This window comes from Ambystoma mexicanum, unplaced genomic scaffold (genome assembly GCF_040938575.1).
Source record: "Ambystoma mexicanum isolate Mex_15411 unplaced genomic scaffold, UKY_AmexF1_1 Mex_scaf84, whole genome shotgun sequence".
Classification (NCBI taxonomy): domain Eukaryota; kingdom Metazoa; phylum Chordata; class Amphibia; order Caudata; family Ambystomatidae; genus Ambystoma; species Ambystoma mexicanum.
The window spans coordinates 335079-357748 of NW_027182504.1; the positions used below are offsets into that span (position 1 = coordinate 335079).

General features: G+C 35.3%; 14 non-coding genes across 14 annotated transcripts; all 14 read right to left on the reverse strand.

Moving 5' to 3' along the window:
* Positions 1 to 699: 699 nt before the first annotated feature.
* On the reverse strand, positions 700 to 771 carry TRNAY-GUA (transfer RNA tyrosine (anticodon GUA)). The gene has a single exon. It is a non-coding gene; the product is annotated as a tRNA-Tyr (tRNA).
* An 881-nt stretch (positions 772 to 1652) lies between these two features.
* Positions 1653 to 1724, reverse strand: TRNAC-GCA (transfer RNA cysteine (anticodon GCA)). The gene has a single exon. It is a non-coding gene; the product is annotated as a tRNA-Cys (tRNA).
* Positions 1725 to 2608: 884 nt separating this feature from the next.
* On the reverse strand, positions 2609 to 2680 carry TRNAC-GCA (transfer RNA cysteine (anticodon GCA)). Its single transcript has one exon. It is a non-coding gene; the product is annotated as a tRNA-Cys (tRNA).
* Positions 2681 to 3562: 882 nt separating this feature from the next.
* Positions 3563 to 3634, reverse strand: TRNAC-GCA (transfer RNA cysteine (anticodon GCA)). Its single transcript has one exon. It is a non-coding gene; the product is annotated as a tRNA-Cys (tRNA).
* A 1826-nt stretch (positions 3635 to 5460) lies between these two features.
* Positions 5461 to 5532, reverse strand: TRNAC-GCA (transfer RNA cysteine (anticodon GCA)). Its single transcript has one exon. It is a non-coding gene; the product is annotated as a tRNA-Cys (tRNA).
* Positions 5533 to 8311: 2779 nt separating this feature from the next.
* On the reverse strand, positions 8312 to 8383 carry TRNAC-GCA (transfer RNA cysteine (anticodon GCA)). Its single transcript has one exon. It is a non-coding gene; the product is annotated as a tRNA-Cys (tRNA).
* Positions 8384 to 9256: 873 nt separating this feature from the next.
* TRNAC-ACA (transfer RNA cysteine (anticodon ACA)) lies at positions 9257 to 9328 on the reverse strand. The gene has a single exon. It is a non-coding gene; the product is annotated as a tRNA-Cys (tRNA).
* A 3704-nt stretch (positions 9329 to 13032) lies between these two features.
* TRNAC-ACA (transfer RNA cysteine (anticodon ACA)) lies at positions 13033 to 13104 on the reverse strand. The gene has a single exon. It is a non-coding gene; the product is annotated as a tRNA-Cys (tRNA).
* Positions 13105 to 13986: 882 nt separating this feature from the next.
* Positions 13987 to 14058, reverse strand: TRNAY-GUA (transfer RNA tyrosine (anticodon GUA)). Its single transcript has one exon. It is a non-coding gene; the product is annotated as a tRNA-Tyr (tRNA).
* Positions 14059 to 15893: 1835 nt separating this feature from the next.
* On the reverse strand, positions 15894 to 15965 carry TRNAC-GCA (transfer RNA cysteine (anticodon GCA)). Its single transcript has one exon. It is a non-coding gene; the product is annotated as a tRNA-Cys (tRNA).
* Positions 15966 to 16847: 882 nt separating this feature from the next.
* On the reverse strand, positions 16848 to 16919 carry TRNAC-GCA (transfer RNA cysteine (anticodon GCA)). The gene has a single exon. It is a non-coding gene; the product is annotated as a tRNA-Cys (tRNA).
* Positions 16920 to 17800: 881 nt separating this feature from the next.
* TRNAC-GCA (transfer RNA cysteine (anticodon GCA)) lies at positions 17801 to 17872 on the reverse strand. Its single transcript has one exon. It is a non-coding gene; the product is annotated as a tRNA-Cys (tRNA).
* An 881-nt stretch (positions 17873 to 18753) lies between these two features.
* On the reverse strand, positions 18754 to 18825 carry TRNAC-GCA (transfer RNA cysteine (anticodon GCA)). The gene has a single exon. It is a non-coding gene; the product is annotated as a tRNA-Cys (tRNA).
* Positions 18826 to 21563: 2738 nt separating this feature from the next.
* Positions 21564 to 21635, reverse strand: TRNAR-GCG (transfer RNA arginine (anticodon GCG)). The gene has a single exon. It is a non-coding gene; the product is annotated as a tRNA-Arg (tRNA).
* Positions 21636 to 22670: the final 1035 nt, after the last annotated feature.

Consider the following 22670-nt stretch of genomic DNA (forward strand, 5'->3'; position numbering starts at 1 on the left):
ATTTCGTATCACATGTAGATCTTGGAACATGGAAAAAAAATCTTTTGTCAAATGCACAAATTCTGCAAAATGTAAATGCTTGTCTACTGCAGTTTGTTGATTTTGTGCTAGGAGCATAGTTAAACCCAATTGTTCATTGTTTTGTATATGAAATGATGATATATCCTATTGTTTCTTACAGTGCATTGGGTTGAAAAACATTTTAACAGGATATATTGACGAGGGTATATGCTTATGAAACAGGGACTTCTTGAACTGCACTCCTATGCTCTACCACTGAGTTAAACCCTTGAATGCTGAAAACTGCCCTTTTTTAAAAAGGTGATAGAGTGGGTGACTGTATGGAACTTGTAGAACTAATGACATCAATGCACTTCTGGTCAGCTGTACAAATTAATACATTTCATAAAGGGTATATTATTGGTTTCCACCACAGTTTTATAACATTCATATGAGCTTCCAATGGACTATTTCAAACTGGTCATATCACCAGTAGAACTTGGGTGAATGTAAAACACAGCTTGTATCATATGAAGAAATCCTAAACAGTTTCATGGTGTTTACCCTATGTTTCAGGAGATGATCAGGAGTATTTCAAATGTAGAAATGTGTTGCTCATTACATAAAATGCTAAGATTGTAAATGTTTTTTTCAATTTATTTAATAAAAAAATATTTCTACAGGTAAAACAGTTGAACAAGGGGACACCCAGATTTGAACTAGGGACCTCTTGATCTACAGTCAAATGCTCTACCACTGAGCTATACCCCCAGTTCTGAAAAGTCCATCTTTATTAATTCAGTAATATGTACAAAGTGCAAGCAACATGCAATCACCATCAAAGCAATGCATTTTCAGCCACCAAACCCTCCTTATAAGTATATGGGGTGCGAAGGATGTCCTTTATCTGCCTTGGTAAAATACAGTGAGGTTTCCATTGCAAGAATTCCTACATTTCGTATCACATGTAGATCTTGGAACATGGAAAAAAAATCTTTTGTCAAATGCACAAATTCTGCAAAATGTAACTGCTTCTCTACTGCAGTTTGATGATTTTGTGCTAAGAGCATAGTTAAACCCAATTGTTCATTTTTTTGTATATGAAATGATGATATATCCTATTGTTTCTTACAGTGCATTGGGTTGAAAAACATTTTAACAGGATCTATTGAAGAGGGTATATGGTTATGAAACAGGGACTTCTTGAACTACACTCCTACGCTCTACCACTGACATAAACCCTTCAATGTTGAAAACTGCCCTTTTTTAAAAAGGTGATAGAGTGGGTGACTGTATGGAACTTGTAGAACTAATGACATCAGTGCACTTCTGGTCAGCTGTACAAATTAATACAGTTCATTAAGGGCATATTATTGGTTTCCACCACAGTTTTATAACATTCATATGAGCTTCCAATGGACTATTTCAAACTGATAATATCACCAGTAGAACTTGGGTGAATGTAAAACACAGCTTGTATCATATGAAGAAATCCTAAACAGTTTCATGGTGTTTACCCTATGTTTCAGGAGATGATCAGGAGTATTTCAAATGTAGAAATTTGTTGCTCATTACATAAAATGGTAACATTGTAAATGTTTTCTTCAATTTATTTAATAAAAAAATATTTCTACAGGTAAAACAGTTGAACAAGGGGACCCCCAGATTTGAACTAGGGACCTCTTGATCTGCAGTCAAATGCTCTACCACTGAGCTATACCCCCAGTTCAGAAAAGTCCATCTTTATTAATTCAGTAATATGTACAAAATGCAAGCAACATGCAATCACCTTCAAAGCAATGCATTTTCGGCCACCAAACCCTTCTTATAAGTATAAGGGGTACAAAAATGTCCTTTATCTGCCTTGGTAAAATACTGTGAGGTTTCCATTGCAAGAATTCATAAATTTCGTATCACATGTAGATCTTGGAACATGGAAAAAAAACGTTTGTGAAATGCACAAATTCTGCAAAACGTAACTGCTTCTCTATTGCAGTTTGTTGATTTTGTGCTAAGAGTATAGTTAAACCCAATTGGTCATTGTTTTTTTTATGAAATGATGATATATCCTATTGTTTCTTACAGTGCATTGGGTTGAAAAACATTTTAACAGGATCTATTGACGAGGGTATATGCTTATGAAACAGGGACTTCTTGAACTGCACTCCTATGCTCCACCACTGAGTTAAACCCTTGAATGCTGAAAACTGCCCTTTTTTTTTAAAAAGGTGATAGAGTGGGTGACTGTATGGAACTTGTAGAACTAATGACATCAGTGCACTTCTGGTCAGCTCTACAAATTAAATACATTTCATTAAGGGCATATTATTGGTTTCCACCACAGTTTTATAACATTCATATGAGCTTCCAATGGACTATTTCAAACTGATCATATCACCAGTAGAACTTGGGTGAATGTAAAACACAGCTTGTATCATATGAAGAAATCCTAAACAGCTTAATGGTGTTTACCCTATGTTTCAGGTGATGATCAGGAGTATTTCAAATGTAGAAATTTGTTGCTCATTACATAAAATGGTAACATTGTAAATGTTTTCTTCAATTTATTTAATAAAATAAATATTTCTACAGGTAAAACAGTTGAACAAGGGGACACCCAGATTTGAACTAGGGACCTCTTAAGCTGCAGTCAAATGCTCTACCACTGAGCTATACCCCCAGTTTGGAAAAGTTCACCTTTATTAATTCAGTAATATGTACAAAGTGCAAGCAACATGCAATCACCATCAAAGCAAAGCATTTTCAGCCACCAAACCCTCCTTATAAGTATATGGGGTGCGAAGGATGTCCTTTATCTGCCTTGGTAAAATACAGTGAGGTTTCCATTGCAAGAATTCCTACATTTCGTATCACATGTAGATCTTGGAACATGGAAAAAAAATCTTTTGTCAAATACACAAATTCTGCAAAATGTAACTGCTTCTCTACTGCAGTTTGTTGATTTTGTGCTAAGAGCATAGTTAAACCCAATTGTTCATTTTTTTGTATATGAAATGATGATATATCCTATTGTTTCTTACAGTGCATTGGGTTGAAAAACATTTTAACAGGATCTATTGAAGACGGTATATGGTTATGAAACAGGGACTTCTTGAACTACACTCCTACGCTCTACCACTGATATAAACCCTTCAATGTTGAAAACTGCCCTTTTTTAAAAAGGTGATAGAGTGGGTGACTGTATGGAACTTGTAGAACTAATGACATCAGTGCACTTCTGGTCAGCTGTACAAATTAATACAGTTCATTAAGGGTATAATATTGGTTTCCACCACAGTTTTATAACATTCATATGAGCTTCCAATGGACTATTTCAAACTGATAATATCACCAGTAGAACTTGGGTGAATGTAAAACACAGCTTGTATCATATGAAGAAATCCTAAACAGTTTCATGGTGTTTACCCTATGTTTCAGGATATGATCAGGAGTATTTCAAATGTAGAAATGTGTTGCTCATTATATAAAATGCTAAGATTGTAAATGTTTTCTTCAATTTATTTAATTAAAAAGATATTTCTACAGGTAAAACAGTTGAACAAGGGGACACCCAGATTTGAACTAGGGACCTCTTGAGCTGCAGTCAAATGCTCTACCACTGAGCTATACCCCCAGTTTGGAAAAGTTCACCTTTATTAATTCAGTAATATGTACAAAGTGGAAGCAACATGCAATCACCATCAAAGCAATGCATTTTCAGCCACCAAACCCTCCTTATAAGTATATGGGGTGCGAAGGATGTCCTTTATCTGCCTTGGTAAAATACAGTGAGGTTTCCATTGCAAGAATTCATACATTTCGTATCACATGTAGATCTTGGAACATGGAAAAAAAATCTTTTGTCAAATGCACAAATTCTGCAAAATGTAACTGCTTCTCTACTGCAGTTTGTTGATTTTGTGCTAAGAGCATAGTTAAACCCAATTGTTTTGTATATGAAATGATGATATATCCTATTGTTTCTTACAGTGCATTGGGTTGAAAAACATTTTAACAGGATCTATTGAAGAGGGTATATGGTTATGAAACAGGGACTTCTTGAACTACACTCCTACGCTCTACCACTGACATAAACCCTTCAATATTGAAAACTGCCCTTTTTTAAAAAGATGATAGAGTGGGTGACTGTATGGAACTTGTAGAACTAATGACATCAGTGCACTTCTGGTCAGCTGTACAAATTAATACAGTTCATTAAGGGCATATTATTGGTTTCCACCACAGTTTTATAACATTCATATGAGCTTCCAATGGACTATTTCAAACTGATAATATCACCAGTAGAACTTGGGTGAATGTAAAACACAGCTTGTATCATATGAAGAAATCCTAAACAGTTTCATGGTGTTTACCCTATTTTCAGGATATGATCAGGAGTATTTCAAATGTAGAAATGTGTTGCTCATTACATAAAATGCTAAGATTGTAAATGTTTTCTTCAATTTATTTAATAAAATAAATATTTCTAAAGGTAAAACAGTTGAACAAGGGGCACCCAGAGTTGAACTAGGGACCTCTTGATCTGCAGTCAAATGCTCTACTACTGAGCTATACCCCCAGTTCTGAAAAGTTCATCGTTATTAATTCAGTAATATGTACAAAATGCAAGCAACATGCAATCAACATCAAAGCAATGCATTTTCGGCCACCAAACCCTCCTTATAAGTATAAGGGGTACAAAAATGTCCTTTATCTGCCTTGGTAAAATACAGTGAGGTTTCCATTGCAAGAATTCATAAATTTCGTATCACATGTAGATCTTGGAACATGGAAAAAAAACGTTTGTCAAATGCACAAATTCTGCAAAACGTAACTGCTTCTCTATTGCAGTTTGTTGATTTTGTGCTAAGAGTATAGTTAAACCCAATTGTTCATTGTTTTTTATATGAAATGATGATATATCCTATTGTTTCTTACAGTGCATTGGGTTGAAAAACATTTTAACATGATCTATTGACGAGGGTATATGCTTATGAAACAGGGACTTCTTGATCTGCACTCCTATGCTCTACCACTGAGTTAAACCCTTGAATGCTGAAAACTGCCCTTTTTTTAAAAAGGTGATAGAGTGGGTGACTGTATGGAACTTGTAGAACTAATGACATCAGTGCACTTCTGGTCAGCTCTACAAATTAATACATTTCATTAAGGGCATATTATTGGTTTCCACCACAGTTTTATAACATTCATATGAGCTTCCAATGGACTATTTCAAACTGATCATATCACCAGTAGAACTTGGGTGAATGTAAAACCCAGCTTGTATCATATGAAGAAATCCTAAACAGCTTAATGGTGTTTACCCTATGTTTCAGGTGATGATCAGGAGTATTTCAAATGTAGAAATGTGTTGCTCATTACATAAAATGGTAACATTGTAAATGTTTTCTTCAATTTATTTAATAAAATAAATATTTCTACAGGTAAAACAGTTGAACAAGGGGACACCCAGATTTGAACTAGGGACCTCTTGAGCTGCAGTCAAATGCTCTACCACTGAGCTATACCCCCAGTTTGGAAAAGTTCACCTTTATTAATTCAGTAATATGTACAAAGTGCAAGCAACATGCAATCACCATCAAAGCAATGCATTTTCAGCCACCAAACCATCCTTATAAATGGGGTGCGAAGGATATCCTTTATCTGCCTTGGTAAAATACAGTGAGGTTTCCATTGCAAGCATTCATACATTTCGTATCACATGTAGATCTTGGAACATGGAAAAAAATCTTTTGTCAAATGCACAAATTCTGCAAAATGTTACTGCTTCTCTACTGCAGTTTGTTGATTTTGTGCTAAGAGCATAGTTAAACCCAATTGTTCATTGTTTTGTATATGAAATGATGATATATCCTATTGTTTCTTACAGTGCATTGGGTTGAAAAACATTTTAACAGGATCTATTGAAGAGGGTATATGGTTATGAAACAGGGACTTCTTGAACTACACTCCTATGCTCTACCACTGAGTTAAACCCTTGAATGCTGAAAACTGCCCTTTTTTAAAAAGGTGATAGAGTGGGTGACTGTATGGAACTTGTAGAACTAATGACATCAGTGCACTTCTGGTCAGCTGTACAAATTAATACAGTTCATTAAGGGCATATTATTGGTTTCCACCACAGTTTTATAACATTCATATGAGCTTCCAATGGACTATTTCAAACTGATAATATCACCAGTAGAACTTGGGTGAATGTAAAACACAGCTTGCATCATATGAAGAAATCCTAAACATTTTCATGGTGTTTACCCTATGTTTCAGGAGATGATCAGGAGTATTTCAAATGTAGAAATGTGTTGCTCATTACATTAAATGCTAAGATTGTAAATGTTTTCTTCAATTTATTTAAAAAAATATTTCTACAGGTAAAACAGTTGAACAAGGGGGCACACAGATTTGAACTAGGGACCTCTTGAGCTGCAGTCAAATGCTCTACCACTGAGCTATACCCCCAGTTTGGAAAAGTTCACCTTTATTAATTCAGTAATATGTACAAAGTGCAAGCAACATGCAATCACCATCAAAGCAAAGCATTTTCAGCCACCAAACCCTCCTTATAAGTATAAGGGGTACAAAAGATGTCCTTTATCTGCCTTGGTAAAATACAGTGAGGTTTCCATTGCAAGAATTCATACATTTCGTATCACATGTAGATCTTGGAACATGGAAAAAAAATCTTTTGTCAAATGCACAAATTCTGCAAAATGTAACTGCTTCTCTACTGCAGTTTGTTGATTTTGTGCTAAGAGCATAGTTAAACCCAATTGTTCATTTTTTTGTATATGAAATGATGATATATCCTATTGTTTCTTACAGTGCGTTGGGTTGAAAAACATTTTAACAGGATCTATTGAAGAGGGTATATGGTTATGAAACAGGGACTTCTTGAACTACACTCCTACGCTCTACCACTGACATAAACCCTTCAATATTGAAAACTGCCCTTTTTTAAAAAGATGATAGAGTGGGTGACTGTATGGAACTTGTAGAACTAATGACATCAGTGCACTTCTGGTCAGCTGTACAAATTAATACAGTTCATTAAGGGCATATTATTGGTTTCCACCACAGTTTTATAACATTCATATGAGCTTCCAATGGACTATTTCAAACTGATAATATCACCAGTAGAACTTGGGTGAATGTAAAACACAGCTTGTATCATATGAAGAAATCCTAAACAGTTTCATGGTGTTTACCCTATGTTTCAGGATATGATCAGGAGTATTTCAAATGTAGAAATGTGTTGCTCATTACATAAAATGCTAAGATTGTAAATGTTTTCTTCAATTTATTTAATAAAATAAATATTTCTACAGGTAAAACAGTTGAACAAGGGGCACCCAGAGTTGAACTAGGGACCTCTTGATCTGCAGTCAAATGCTCTACTACTGAGCTATACCCCCAGTTCTGAAAAGTTCATCGTTATTAATTCAGTAATATGTACAAAATGCAAGCAACATGCAATCAACATCAAAGCAATGCATTTTCGGCCACCAAACCCTCCTTATAAGTATAAGGGGTACAAAAATGTCCTTTATCTGCCTTGGTAAAATACAGTGAGGTTTCCATTGCAAGAATTCATAAATTTCGTATCACATGTAGATCTTGGAACATGGAAAAAAAACGTTTGTCAAATGCACAAATTCTGCAAAACGTAACTGCTTCTCTATTGCAGTTTGTTGATTTTGTGCTAAGAGTATAGTTAAACCCAATTGTTCATTGTTTTTTATATGAAATGATGATATATCCTATTGTTTCTTACAGTGCATTGGGTTGAAAAACATTTTAACATGATCTATTGACGAGGGTATATGCTTATGAAACAGGGACTTCTTGATCTGCACTCCTATGCTCTACCACTGAGTTAAACCCTTGAATGCTGAAAACTGCCCTTTTTTTAAAAAGGTGATAGAGTGGGTGACTGTATGGAACTTGTAGAACTAATGACATCAGTGCACTTCTGGTCAGCTCTACAAATTAATACATTTCATTAAGGGCATATTATTGGTTTCCACCACAGTTTTATAACATTCATATGAGCTTCCAATGGACTATTTCAAACTGATCATATCACCAGTAGAACTTGGGTGAATGTAAAACCCAGCTTGTATCATATGAAGAAATCCTAAACAGCTTAATGGTGTTTACCCTATGTTTCAGGTGATGATCAGGAGTATTTCAAATGTAGAAATGTGTTGCTCATTACATAAAATGGTAACATTGTAAATGTTTTCTTCAATTTATTTAATAAAATAAATATTTCTACAGGTAAAACAGTTGAACAAGGGGACACCCAGATTTGAACTAGGGACCTCTTGAGCTGCAGTCAAATGCTCTACCACTGAGCTATACCCCCAGTTTGGAAAAGTTCACCTTTATTAATTCAGTAATATGTACAAAGTGCAAGCAACATGCAATCACCATCAAAGCAATGCATTTTCAGCCACCAAACCATCCTTATAAATGGGGTGCGAAGGATATCCTTTATCTGCCTTGGTAAAATACAGTGAGGTTTCCATTGCAAGCATTCATACATTTCGTATCACATGTAGATCTTGGAACATGGAAAAAAATCTTTTGTCAAATGCACAAATTCTGCAAAATGTTACTGCTTCTCTACTGCAGTTTGTTGATTTTGTGCTAAGAGCATAGTTAAACCCAATTGTTCATTGTTTTGTATATGAAATGATGATATATCCTATTGTTTCTTACAGTGCATTGGGTTGAAAAACATTTTAACAGGATCTATTGAAGAGGGTATATGGTTATGAAACAGGGACTTCTTGAACTACACTCCTATGCTCTACCACTGAGTTAAACCCTTGAATGCTGAAAACTGCCCTTTTTTAAAAAGGTGATAGAGTGGGTGACTGTATGGAACTTGTAGAACTAATGACATCAGTGCACTTCTGGTCAGCTGTACAAATTAATACAGTTCATTAAGGGCATATTATTGGTTTCCACCACAGTTTTATAACATTCATATGAGCTTCCAATGGACTATTTCAAACTGATAATATCACCAGTAGAACTTGGGTGAATGTAAAACACAGCTTGCATCATATGAAGAAATCCTAAATATTTTCATGGTGTTTACCCTATGTTTCAGGAGATGATCAGGAGTATTTCAAATGTAGAAATGTGTTGCTCATTACATTAAATGCTAAGATTGTAAATGTTTTCTTCAATTTATTTAAAAAAATATTTCTACAGGTAGAACAGTTGAACAAGGGGGCACCCAGATTTGAACTAGGGACCTCTTGATTTGTAGTCAAATGCTCTACCACTGAGCTATACCCCCAGTTCTGAAAAATTCACCTTTATTAATTCAGTAATATGTACAAAGTACAAGCAACATGCAATCACCATCAAAGCAATGCATTTTCAGCCACCAAACCCTCCTTATAAGTATATGGGGTGCGAAGGATGTCCTTTATCTGCCTTGGTAAAATACAGTGAGGTTTCCATTGCAAGAATTCATACATTTCGTATCACATGTAGATCTTGGAACATGGAAAAAAAATCTTTTGTCAAATGCACAAATTCTGCAAAATGTAACTGCTTCTCTACTGCAGTTTGTTGATTTTGTGCTAAGAGCATAGTTAAACCCAATTGTTCATTTTTTTGTATATGAAATGATGATATATCCTATTGTTTCTTACAGTGCGTTGGGTTGAAAAACATTTTAACAGGATCTATTGAAGAGGGTATATGGTTATGAAACAGGGACTTCTTGAACTACACTCCTACGCTCTACCACTGACATAAACCCTTCAATATTGAAAACTGCCCTTTTTTAAAAAGGTGATAGAGTGGGTGACTGTATGGAACTTGTAGAACTAATGACATCAGTGCACTTCTGGTCAGCTGTACAAATTAATACAGTTCATTAAGGGCATATTATTGGTTTCCACCACAGTTTTATAACATTCATATGAGCTTCCAATGGACTATTTCAAACTGATAATATCACCAGTAGAACTTGGGTGAATGTAAAACACAGCTTGTATCATATGAAGAAATCCCAAACAGTTTCATGGTGTTTACCCTATGTTTCAGGATATGATCAGGAGTATTTCAAATGTAGAAATGTGTTGCTCATTACATAAAATGCTAAGATTGTAAATGTTTTCTTCAATTTATTTAATTAAAAAAATATTTCTACAGGTAAAACAGTTGAACAAGGGGGCACCCTGATTTGAACTAGGGACCTCTTGATCTACAGTCAAATGCTCTACCACTGAGCTATACCCCCAGTTCTGAAAAATTCACCTTTATTAATTCAGTAATATGTACAAAGTGCAAGCAACATGCAATTACCATCAAAGCAATGCATTTTCACCCACCAAACCCTCCTTATAAGTATATGGGGTGCGAAGGATGTCCTTTATCTGCCTTGGTAAAATACAGTGAGGTTTCCATTGCAAGAATTCATACATTTCGTATCACATGTAGATCTTGGAACATGGAAAGAAAATCTTTTGTCAAATGCACAAATTCTGCAAAATGTAACTGCTTCTCTACTGCAGTTTGTTGATTTTGTGCTAAGAGTATAGTTAAACCCAATTGTTCATTGTTTTGTATATGAAATGATGATATATTTTATTGTTTCTTACAGTGCATTGGGTTGAAAAACATTTTAACAGGATCTATTGAAGAGGGTATATGGTTATGAAACAGTGACTTCTTGAACTGCATCCCTACGCTCTACCACTGAGTTAAACCCTTCAATGCTGAAAACGGCCCTTTTTTAAAAAGGTGATAGAGTGGGTGACTGTATGGAACTTGTAGAACTAATGACATCAGTGCACTTCTGGTCAGCTGTACAAATTAATACAGTTCATTAAGGGCATATTATTGGTTTCCACCACAGTTTTATAACATTCATATGAGCTTCCAATGGACTATTTCAAACTGATAATATCACCAGTAGAACTTGGGTGAATGTAAAACACAGCTTGTATCATATGAAGAAATCCTAAACAGTTTCATGGTGTTTACCTTATGTTTCAGGAGATGATCAGGAGTATTTCAAATGTAGAAATGTGTTGCTCATTACATAAAATGCTAAGATTGTAAATGTTTTTTTCCTACAGGTAAAACAGTTGAACAAGGGGGCACCCAGATTTGATCTAAGGACTTCTTGATCTGCAGTCAAATGCTCTACCACTGAGCTATACCCCCAGTTTGGAAAAGTTCACCTTTATTAATTCAGTAATATGTACAAAGTGCAAGCAACATGCAATCACCATCAAAGCAATGCATTTTCAGCCACCAAACCATCCTTATAAATGGGGTGCGAAGGATATCCTTTATCTGCCTTGGTAAAATACAGTGAGGTTTCCATTGCAAGCATTCATACATTTCGTATCACATGTAGATCTTGGAACATGGAAAAAAAATCTTTTGTCAAATGCACAAATTCTGCAAAATGTAACTGCTTCTCTACTGCAGTTTGTTGATTTTGTGCTAAGAGCATAGTTAAACCCAATTGTTCATTGTTTTGTATATGAAATGATGATATATCCTATTGTTTCTTACAGTGCATTGGGTTGAAAAACATTTAACAGGATCTATTGAAGAGGGTATATGGTTATGAAACAGGGACTTCTTGAACTGCACTCCTACGCTCTACCACTGACATAAACCCTTGAATGTTGAAAACTGCCCTTTTTAAAAAGGTGATAGAGTGGGTGACTCTATGGAACTTGTAGAACTAATGACATCAGTGCACTTCTGGTCAGCTGTACAAATTAATACATTTCATTAAGGGCATATTATTGGTTTCCACCACAGTTTTATAACATTCATATGAGCTTCCAATGGACTATTTCAAACTGATCATATCACCAGTAGAACTTGGGTGAATGTAAAACCCAGCTTGTATCATATGAAGAAATCCTAAACAGCTTAATGGTGTTTACCCTATGTTTCAGGTGATGATCAGGAGTATTTCAAATGTAGAAATGTGTTGCTCATTACATAGAATGGTAACATTGTAAATGTTTTCTTCAATTTATTTAATAAAATAAATATTTCTACAGGTAAAACAGTTGAACAAGGGGACACCCAGATTTGAACTAGGGACCTCTTGAGCTGCAGTCAAATGCTCTACCACTGAGTTATACCCCCAGTTCGGAAAAGTTCACCTTTATTAATTCAGTAATATGTACAAAGTGCAAGCAACATGCAATCACCATCAAAGCAATGCATTTTCAGCCACCAAACCATCCTTATAAATGGGGTGCGAAGGATATCCTTTATCTGCCTTGGTAAAATACAGTGAGGTTTCCATTGCAAGCATTCATACATTTCGTATCACATGTAGATCTTGGAACATGGAAAAAAATCTTTTGTCAAATGCACAAATTCTGCAAAATGTTACTGCTTCTCTACTGCAGTTTGTTGATTTTGTGCTAAGAGCATAGTTAAACCCAATTGTTCATTGTTTTGTATATGAAATGATGATATATCCTATTGTTTCTTACAGTGCATTGGGTTGAAAAACATTTTAACAGGATCTATTGAAGAGGGTATATGGTTATGAAACAGGGACTTCTTGAACTACACTCCTATGCTCTACCACTGAGTTAAACCCTTGAATGCTGAAAACTGCCCTTTTTTAAAAAGGTGATAGAGTGGGTGACTGTATGGAACTTGTAGAACTAATGACATCAGTGCACTTCTGGTCAGCTGTACAAATTAATACAGTTCATTAAGGGCATATTATTGGTTTCCACCACAGTTTTATAACATTCATATGAGCTTCCAATGGACTATTTCAAACTGATAATATCACCAGTAGAACTTGGGTGAATGTAAAACACAGCTTGCATCATATGAAGAAATCCTAAACATTTTCATGGTGTTTACCCTATGTTTCAGGAGATGATCAGGAGTATTTCAAATGTAGAAATGTGTTGCTCATTACATTAAATGCTAAGATTGTAAATGTTTTCTTCAATTTATTTAAAAAAATATTTCTACAGGTAAAACAGTTGAACAAGGGGGCACCCAGATTTGAACTAGGGACCTCTTGATTTGTAGTCAAATGCTCTACCACTGAGCTATACCCCCAGTTCTGAAAAATTCACCTTTATTAATTCAGTAATATGTACAAAGTACAAGCAACATGCAATCACCATCAAAGCAATGCATTTTCAGCCACCAAACCCTCCTTATAAGTATATGGGGTGCGAAGGATGTCCTTTATCTGCCTTGGTAAAATACAGTGAGGTTTCCATTGCAAGAATTCATACATTTCATATCACATGTAGATCTTGGAACATGGAAAAAAAATCTTTTGTCAAATGCACAAATTCTGCAAAATGTAACTGCTTCTCTACTGCAGTTTGTTGATTTTGTGCTAAGAGCATAGTTAAACCCAATTGTTCATTTTTTTGTATATGAAATGATGATATATCCTATTGTTTCTTACAGTGCGTTGGGTTGAAAAACATTTTAACAGGATCTATTGAAGAGGGTATATGGTTATGAAACAGGGACTTCTTGAACTACACTCCTACGCTCTACCACTGACATAAACCCTTCAATATTGAAAACTGCCCTTTTTTAAAAAGGTGATAGAGTGGGTGACTGTATGGAACTTGTAGAACTAATGACATCAGTGCACTTCTGGTCAGCTGTACAAATTAATACAGTTCATTAAGGGCATATTATTGGTTTCCACCACAGTTTTATAACATTCATATGAGCTTCCAATGGACTATTTCAAACTGATAATATCACCAGTAGAACTTGGGTGAATGTAAAACACAGCTTGTATCATATGAAGAAATCCTAAACAGTTTCATGGTGTTTACCCTATGTTTCAGGAGATGATCAGGAGTATTTCAAATGTAGAAATGTGTTGCTCATTACATAAAATGCTAAGATTGTAAATGTTTTCTTCAATGTATTTAATTAAAAAAATATTTCTACAGGTAAAACAGTTGAACAAGGGGGCACCCAGATTTGAACTAGGGACCTCTTGATCTACAGTCAAATGCTCTACCACTGAGCTATACCCCCAGTTCTGAAAAGTTCACCTTTATTAATTCAGTAATATGTACAAAGTGCAAGCAACATGCAATCACCATCAAAGCAATGCATTTTCAGCCACCAAACCCTCATTATAAGTATATGGGGTGCGAAGGATGTCCTTTATCTGCCTTGGTAAAATACAGTGAGGTTTCCATTGCAAGAATTCATACATTTGGTATCACATGTAGATCTTGGAACATGGAAAAAAAATCTTTTGTCAAATGCACAAATTCTGCAAAATGTAAATGCTTGTCTACTGCAGTTTGTTGATTTTGTGCTAAGAGCATAGTTAAACCCAATTGTTCATTGTTTTGTATATGAAATGATGATATATCCTATTGTTTCTTAGAGTGCATTGGGTTGAAAAACATTTTAACAGGATCTATTGAAGAGGGTATATGGTTATGAAACAGGGACTTCTTGAACTACACTCCTACGCTCTACCACTGACATAAACCCTTGAATGCTGAAAACTGCCCTTTTTTAAAAAGGTGATAGAGGGGGTGACTGTATGGAACTTGTAGAACTAATGACATCAGTGCACTTCTGGTCAGCTGTACAAATTAATACATTTCATTAAGGGCATATTATTGGTTTCCACCACAGTTTTATAACATTCATATGAGCTTCCAATGGACTATTTTAAACTGATCATATCACCAGTAGAACTTGGGTGAATGTAAAACACAGCGTGTATCATATGAAGAAATCCTAAACAGCTTAATGGTGTTTACCCTATGTTTCAGGAGATGATCAGGAGTATTTCAAATGTAGAAATGTGTTGCTCATTACATAAAATGCTAAGATTGTAAATGTTTTCTTCAATTTATTTCATTAAAAAAATATTTCTACAGGTAAAACAGTTGAACAAGGGGGCACCCATATTTGAACTAGGGACCTCTTGATCTGCAGTCAAATGCTCTACCACTGAGCTATACCTCCAGTTATGAAAAGTTCACCTTTATTAAATCAGTAATATGTACAAAGTGCAAGCAACATGCAATCACCATCAAAGCAATGCATTTTCAGCCACCAACCCCTCCTTATAAGTATATGGGGTGCGAAGGATGTCTTTATCTGCCTTGGTAAAATACAGTGAGGTTTCCATTGCAAGAATTCATACATTTTGTATCACATGTAGATCTTGGAACATGGAAAAAAAATCTTTTGTCAAATGCACAAATTCTGCAAAATGTAAATGCTTGTCTACTGCAGTTTGTTGATTTTGTGCTAAGAGCATAGTTAAACCCAATTTTTCATTGTTTTGTATATGAAATGATGATATATCCTATTGTTTCTTACAGTGCATTGGGTTGAAAAACATTTTAACAGGATCTATTGAAGAGGGTATATGGTTATGAAACAGGGACTTCTTGAACTACACTCCTACGCTCTACCACTGACATAAACCCTTGAATGTTGAAAACTGCCCTTTTTTAAAAAGGTGATAGAGTGGGTGACTCTATGGAACTTGTGGAACTAATGACATCAGTGCACTTCTGGTCAGCTGTACAAATTAATCCATTTCATTAAGGGCATATTATTGGTTTCCACCACAGTTTTATAACATTCATATGAGCTTCCAATGGACTATTTTAAACTGATCATATCACCAGTAGAAATTGGGTGAATGTAAAACACAGCTTGTATCATATGAAGAAATCCTAAACAGCTTAATGGTGTTTACCCTATGTTTCAGGTGATGATCAGGAGTATTTCAAATGTAGAAATGTGTTGCTTCATTACATAAAATGCTAAGATTGTAAATGTTTTTTTCAATTTATTTAATAAAAAAATATTTCTACAGGTAAAACAGTTGAACAAGGGGACACCCAGATTTGAACTAGGGATCTCTTGATCTGCAGTCAAATGCTCTACCACTGAGCTATACCCCCAGTTCTGAAAAGTCCACCTTTATTAATTCAGTAATATGTACAAAGTGCAAGCAACATGCAATCACCATCAAAGCAATGCATTTTCAGCCACCAAACCCTCCTTATAAGTATATGGGGTGCGAAGGATGTCCTTTATCTGCCTTGGTAAAATACAGTGAGGTTTCCATTGCAAGAATTCATACATTTCGTATCACATGTAGATCTTGGAACATGGAAAAAAAATCTTTTGTCAAATACACAAATTCTGCAAAATGTAACTGCCTCTCTACTGCAGTTTGTTGATTTTGTGCTAAGAGCATAGTTAAACCCAATTGTTCATTTTTTTGTATATGAAATGATGATATATCCTATTGTTTCTTACAGTGCATTGGGTTGAAAAACATTTAAACAGGATCTATTGAAAAGGGTATATGGTTATGAAACAGGGACGTCTTGAACTACACTCCTACGCTCTACCACTGACATAAACCCTTCAATGTTGAAAACTGCCCTTTTTTAAAAAGGTGATAGAGTGGGTGACTGTATGGAACTTGTAGAACTAATGACATCAGTGCACTTCTGGTCAGCTGTACAAATTAATACAGTTCATTAAGGGCATATTATTGGTTTCCACCACAGTTTTATAACATTCATTTGAGCTTCCAATGGACTATTTCAAACTGATAATATCACCAGTAGAACTTGGGTGAATGTAAAACACAGCTTGTATCATATGAAGAAATCCTAAACAGTTTCATGGTGTTTACCCTATGTTTCAGGATATGATCAGGAGTATTTCAAATGTAGAAATGTGTTGCTCATTACATAAAATGCTAAGATTGTAAATGTTTTCTTCAATTTATTTAATTAAAAAAATATTTCTACAGGTAAAACAGTTGAACAAGGGGGCACCCAGATTTGAACTAGGGACCTCTTGATCTGCAGTCAAATGCTCTACCACTGAGCTATACCACCAGTTCTGAAAAATTCACCTTTATTAATTCAGTAATATGTACAAAGTGCAAGCAACATGCAATCACCATCAAAGCAATGCATTTTCAGCCACCAAACCCTCCTTATAAGTATATGGGGTGCGAAGGATGTCCTTTATCTGCATTGGTAAAATACAGTGAGGTTTCCATTGCAAGAATTCATACATTTCGTATCACATGTAGATCTTGGAACATGGAAAAAAAATCTTTTGTCAAATGCACAAATTCTGCAAAATGTAAATGCTTGTCTACTGCAGTTTGTTGATTTTGTGCTAGGAGCATAGTTAAACCCAATTGTTCATTGTTTTGTATATGAAATGATGATATATCCTATTGTTTCTTACAGTGCATTGGGTTGAAAAAGATTTTAACAGGATATATTGACGAGGGTATATGCTTGTGAAACAGGGACTTCTTGAACTGCACTCCTATGCTCTACCACTGAGTTAAACCCTTGAATGCTGAAAACTGCCCTTTTTTAAAAAGGTGATAGAGTGGGTGACTGTATGGAACCTGTAGAACTAATGACATCAATGCACTTCTGGTCAGCTGTACAAACTAATACATTTCATAAAGGGTATATTATTGGTTTCCACCACAGTTTTATAACATTCATATGAGCTTCCAATGGACTATTTCAAACTGGTCATATCACCAGTAGAACTTGGGTGAATGTAAAACACAGCTTGTATCATAAGAAGAAATCCTAAACAGTTTCATGGTGTTTACCCTATGTTTCGGGAGATGATCAGGAGTATTTCAAATGTAGAAATGTGTTGCTCATTACATAAAATGCTAAGATTGTAAATGTTTTTTTCAATTTATTTAATAAAAAAATATTTCTACAGGTAAAACAGTTGAACAAGGGGACACCCAGATTTGAACTAGGGACCTCTTGATCTGCAGTCAAATGCTCTACCACTGAGCTATACCCCCAGTTCTGAAAAGTCCATCTTTATTAATTCAGTAATATGTACAAAGTGCAAGCAACATGCAATCACCATCAAAGCAATGCATTTTCAGCCACCAAACCCTCCTTATAAGTATATGGGGTGCGAAGGATGTCCTTTATCTGCCTTGGTAAAATACAGTGAGGTTTCCATTGCAAGAATTCCTACATTTCGTATCACATGTAGATCTTGGAACATGGAAAAAAATCTTTTGTCAAATGCACAAATTCTGCAAAATGTAACTGCTTCTCTACTGCAGTTTGTTGATTTTGTGCTAAGAGCATAGTTAAACCCAATTGTTCATTTTTTGGTATATGAAATGATGATATATCCTATTGTTTCTTACAGTGCATTGGGTTGAAAAACATTTTAACACGATCTATTGAAGAGGGTATATGGTTATGAAACAGGGACTTCTTGAACTACACTCCTACGCTCTACCACTGACATAAACCCTTCAATGTTGAAAACTGCCCTTTTTAAAAAAGGTGATAGAGTGGGTGACTGTATGGAACTTGTAGAACTAATGACATCAGTGCACTTCTGGTCAGCTGTACAAATTAATACAGTTCATTAAGGGCATATTATTGGTTTCCACCACAGTTTTATAACATTCATATGAGCTTCCAATGGACTATTTCAAACTGATAATATCACCAGTAGAACTTGGGTGAATGTAAAACACAGCTTGTATCATATGAAGAAATCCTAAACAGTTTCATGGTGTTTACCCTATGTTTCAGGAGATGATCAGGAGTATTTCAAATGTAGAAATGTGTTGCTCATTACATAAAATGCTAAGATTGTAAATGTTTTCTTCAATTTATTTAATGAAAAAAATATTTCTACAGGTAAAGCAATTGAACAAGGGGACACCCAGATTTGAACTAGGGACCTCTTGATCTGCAGTCAAATGCTCTACCACTGAGCTATACCCCCAGTTCTGAAAAATTCACCTTTATTAATTCAGTAATATGTACAAAGTGCAAGCAACATGCAATCACCATCAAAGCAATGCATTTTCAGCCACCAAACCCTCCTTATAAGTATATGGGGTGCGAAGGATGTCCTTTATCTGCCTTGGTAAAATACAGTGAGGTTTCCATTGCAAGAATTCATACATTTCGTATCACATGTAGATCTTGGAACATGGAAAAAAAATCTTTTGTCAAATGCACAAATTCTGCAAAATGTAACTGCTTCTCTACTGCAGTTTGTTGATTTTGTGCTAAGAGTATAGTTAAACCCAATTGTTCATTGTTTTGTATATGAAATGATGATATATTTTATTGTTTCTTACAGTGCATTGGGTTGAAAAACATTTTAACAGGATCTATTGACGAGGGTATATGGTTATGAAACAGGGACTTCTTGAACTGCACTCCTATGCTCTACCACTGAGTTAAACCCTGGAATGCTGAAAACTGCCCTTTTTGAAAAAGGTGTTAGAGTGGGTGACTCTATGGAACTTGTAGAACTAATGACATCAGTGCACTTCTGTTCAGCTGTACAAATTAATACATTTCATTAAGGGCATATTATTGGTTTCCACCACAGTTTTATAACATTCATATGAGCTTCCAATGGACTATTTCAAACTGATCATATCACCAGTAGAACTTGGGTGAATGTAAAACACAGCTTGTATCATAACAAGAAATCCTAAACAGCTTAATGGTGTTTACCCTATGTTTCAGGATATGATTAGGAGTATTTCAAATGTAGAAATGTGTTGCTCATTACATAAAATGCTAAGATTGTAAATGTTTTCTGCAAATTATTTCTACAGGTAAAACAGTTGGACAAAGGGGCACCCAGATTTGAACTAGAGACTTCTTGATCTGCAGTCAAATGCTCTACCAGTGAGCTATACCCACCTTTCTGAAATGTTCACCTTTATTTATTCAGTAATATGTACAAAGTGGAAGCAACATGCAATCACCATCAAAGCAATGCAATTTCAGCCACCAAACCCTCCTTATAAGAATAAGGGGTAGAAAAAATGTCCTTTATCTGCCTTGGTAAAATACAGTGAGGTTTCCATTGCAAGAATTCATACATTTTGTATCACATGTAGATCTGGGAACATGGAAAAAAAGTTTTGTCAAATGCACAAATTCTGCAAAACGTAACTGCTTCTCTACTGCAGTTTGTTGAATTTGTGCTAAGAGCTTAGTTAAACCCAATTGTTCATTGTTTTGTATATGAAATGATGATATATCTTATTGTTTCTTACAGTGCATTGGGTTGAAAAACATTTTAACAGGATCTATTGAAGAGGGTATATGGTTATGAAACAGGGACTTCTTGAACTGCACTCCTACGCTCTACCACTGAGTTAAACCCTTGAATGCTGAAAACTGCCCTTTTTTAAAAAGGTGATAGAGTGGGTGACTTTATGGAACTTGTAGAACTAATGACATCAGTGCACTTCTGGTCATCTGTACAAATCAATACATTTCATTAAGGGCATAGTATTGGTTTCCACCACAGTTGTATAACATTCATATGAGCTTCCAATGGACTATTTCAAACTGATAATATCACCAGTAGAACTTGGGTGAATGTACAACACAGCTTGCATCATATGAAGAAATCCTAAACAGCTTAATGGTGTTTACCCTATGTTTCAGGAGATGATCAGGAGTATTTCAAATGTAGAAATGTGTTGCTCATTACATAAAATGCTAAGATTGTAAATGTTTTCTTCAATTTATTTCTACAGGTAAAACAGTTGGGCAAGGGGGCACCCAGATTTGAACTAGGGACCTCTTGATCTGCAGTCAAATGCTCTACAACTGAGCTTTAGCCCCATTTCCGAACTGTTCTCCTTTAGGTATTCAGAAATAAGTACAAAGTGCACGCAACATGCAATCACCATCAAAGCAATGCATTTTCAGCCACCAAACCCTCCTTGTAAGTATAAGGGGTACAAAAGATGTCCTTTATCTGCCTTGGTAAAATACAGTGAGGTTTCCATTGCAAGAATTCATAGATTTCGTATCACATGTAGATCTGGGAACATGGAAAAAAAGTTTTGTCAAATGCACAAATTCTGCAAAACGTAACTGCTTCTCTACTGCAGTTTGTTGATTTTGTGCTAAGAGCATAGTTAAACCCAATTGTTCATTGTTTTGTATATGAAATGATGATATATCTTATTGTTTCTTACAGTGCATTGGGTTGAAAAACCTCTTAACAGGATCTATTGAAGAGGGTATATGGTTATGAAACAGGGACTTCTTGAACTGCACTCCTATGCTCTACCACTGACATAAACCCTTGAATGCTGAAAACTGCCCTTTTTTAAATAGGTGATAGAGTGGGTGACTGTATGGAACTTGTAGAACTAATGACATCAGTGCACTTCTGGTCAGCTGTACAAATTAATACATTTCATTAAGGGCATATTATTGGTTTTCACCACAGTTTTATAACATTCATATGAGCTTCCAATGGACTATTTCAAACTGATAATATCACCAGTAGAACTTGGGTGAATGTAATACACAACTTGTATCATACAAAGAAATCCAAAACAGCTTAATGGTGTTTACCCTATGTTTCAGGAGATGATCAGGAGAATTTCAAATGTAGAAATGTGTTGCTCATTACATAAAATGCTAAGATTGTACATGTTTTCTTCAATTTCTTTCTACAGGTAAAGCAGTTGGACACAGGGGCACCCAGATTTGAACTAGGGACCTCTTGACCCGCAGTCAAATGCTCTACCACTGAGCTATACCCCCAGTTCTGAAATGTTCACCTTTATTTATTCAGTAATATGTACAAAGTGGAAGCAACATGCAATCACCATCAAAGCAATGCATTTTCAGCCACCAAACCCTCCTTGTAAGTATAAGGGGTACAAAAGATGTCCTTTATCTGCCTTGTTAAAATACAGTGAGGTTTCCATTGCAAGAATTCATACATTTCATATCACATGTAGATCTTGGAACATGGAAAAAAATCTTTTGTCAAATGCACAAATTCTGCAAAACGTAACTGCTTCTCTACTGCAGTTTGTTGATTTTGTGCTAAGAGCATAGTTAAACCCAATTGTTCATTGTTTTGTATATGAAATGATGATATATTCTATTGTTTCTTACAGTGCATTAGGTTGAAAAACATTTTAACAGGATCTATTGAAGAGGGTATATGGTTATGAAACAGGGACTTCTTGAACTGCACTACTACGCTCTACCACTGAGTTAAACCCTTGAATGCTGAAAACTGTCCTTTTTTAAAAAGGTGATAGAGTGGGTGACTGTATGGAACTTGTAGAACTAATGACATCAGTGCACTTCTGATCAGCTGTACAAAGTAATACATTTCATTAAGGGCATATTATTGGTTTCCACCACAGTTTTATAACATTCATATGAGCTTCCAATGGACTAATTCAAACTGATAATATCACCAGTAGAACTTGGGTGAATGTAAAACACAGCTTGTATCATATGAAGAAATCCTAAACAGCTTAATGGTGTTTACCCTATCTTTCAGGAGACGATCAGGAGTATTTCAAATGTAGAAATGTGTTGCTCATTACATAAAATGCTAAGATTGTAAATGTTTTCTTCAATTTATTTCTACAGGTAAAACAGTTGGATAAGGGGGCACCCTGATTTGAACTAGGGACCTCTTAATCTGCAGTAAAATGCTCTACCACTGAGCTATACCCCCCTTTCTGAAATGTTCACCTTTATATATTCAGTAATATGTACAAAGTGGAAGCAACATGCAATCACCATCAAAGCAATGCAATTTCAGCCACCAAACCC